The 2,049-nt window shown below is 28.9% G+C and overlaps 1 pseudogene; it reads right to left on the minus strand.

Annotated features, from left to right (window-relative positions):
- Positions 1–799: 799 nt before the first annotated feature.
- Positions 800–1,448, minus strand: LOC131605378 (disease resistance protein Roq1-like; annotated as a pseudogene).
- Positions 1,449–2,049: the final 601 nt, after the last annotated feature.

Consider the following 2,049-nt stretch of genomic DNA (forward strand, 5'->3'; position numbering starts at 1 on the left):
TGGACTGCCAACTCATTTAAAAAAGGTATTTGAACTCAGCAGGGGCTATAAATCTAAAAATTACGAGGAGGATTTTAAAAAAATATGTTTGCAGGGGTCTAAATTGAATCTCGCTAATATTATAGGGTTTTTATATATTTAACCCAAATATTAATAAACATATATTATACATGTTTATATGATATCAAAATTTGTATCTAAAACCCATTATATAAGGCCAACCAATCAAACAACACATCATTATTTTTTCTTCTCACGGATTATGAATGATTTATCAATGAAAACTCTTAATCCAATTTTCCAATTTTCTGAAGAAATTCCCAAAAAATTAAAATTGTCATCAAGCGTGTCTTTTTGTTTCTATTAAAGAAATAAGCAATAAGTGCATTTGATTTGCTAAAAAATAAGGGACTGGAAAAGACAAATTTTCTTGTATCCTATTTGATGCAGAAATTAATAAGATGAATGGACAAAACATGTGTGAGAGGACTGGACAAAAACATGAATTTTTGTTCTTTAACAAACCATGGGATAATTTTTTGTCCCAAACACAAATTATCAAAAACTATTAGAATATCATATTTTATATATCAATAATGAATATTATATAAAAGGTTATATTATTGCATTCAATATATAAATTTATCAAACAAAATATATTAAAAAATTGTCCAGTGCCTCAATGATCAAACACAGTATAGTACAAAAAATTATCTTGTATCGTTCTGTACTGTCTTGTATTGTTCTGTCAAGTACTTATAATTTTGCAAATCAAACGCAACCAAAAAAATATACCCTTTTATAAATCCCCTAGTCCATCAAAACTAATTTGGAGTATATTTATAATATATGTCATTTGATTCTCTCTTAATCTTGACAATACACCTATCCACTCAGAGACATCTCGACCATACAAAAATGAGCCCAACACTTTAATTGCTAATGGAGGGGTATTGTCATATGTTAGTACTTCATATATAAAGTATATGTAACCATTCATTATATCATCACTTTTGAAAGCTTTCCTACAAAAAAAGTAGAAAGACACATTTACAATCCAAGAGTCGAAACTCTGGATACTTCATCTACTCCATGCTCTTTCAAGATGTGCTCATTTCTAGAAAGTATGATTATTATACTCCTTGTGCCTATCCATTCTCTTTTCATGTCTAATTTATTCAGTTGATCAACTTCATCAATATTATCAAGAATAACGAGGGATTTTATTAGATATAGCCTAGTTGGAATCAAATTGGAAGCCATAAGAAGATTGCATATTTAAATATTTTCTTCACTAAGAGTTTGACGAGAAATTGCTTTTATACTCCAATTGGAACATGAGCTCCGTAAACTTTACTTACATCATCAATAAAGCACTAAACATTAAACTGATTAGAGATTATGGAATACTAAGCAAGAGCAAGAATTGTCTTTCCTATTCCACCCATTCTACAAATCCCTACTACTCGAATGTCATTTGAGTCTAATATCATAAGGTTTTCTAATTCTTCCACTTGTAAGTGCATCCCAAATATATCCTTAGGTAAATTTGAAGATTTTATTCTCAATAAATATGTTACTTCTTTAATAATTTTCCCAATCTATGCATATTGTAACCTAAAATACCAGAGAATAAATACCAAATCATTACACGACATATCCAAACAAAAACTATAAAATTAATTCATGAAACGTAAATTATGTGCTTCTGTAACTAATTAAGTAGTTCAACAAAACGATTAAAATTTTATTAATAAACTTACAAGTGTTGATGAAGTTGTTGCAAAGATAAAAAATACTACTTCTTATTCCTTACATCCCAACCATAGAGATTCACTGTGTTAAAGCCCCCTTCCATCTTTGCACTTCCTCTAAATTTGCTTTGAATCTTTTTTCATGTTCTTGAAATAAATTTTCATAAACTCCACTTTAATTTCGAACCTAAAAAAGACTCACGTGCGTCATAGAAAATAGGTAGAATCTTTTGTCCTAATACTTGAATAATGGTGAAATTTTTGCATAGAGCTCTTTATTTCCACCGCTTTTATG

This window comes from Vicia villosa, linkage group LG5 (assembly GCF_029867415.1).
Source record: "Vicia villosa cultivar HV-30 ecotype Madison, WI linkage group LG5, Vvil1.0, whole genome shotgun sequence".
NCBI lineage: Eukaryota > Viridiplantae > Streptophyta > Magnoliopsida > Fabales > Fabaceae > Vicia > Vicia villosa.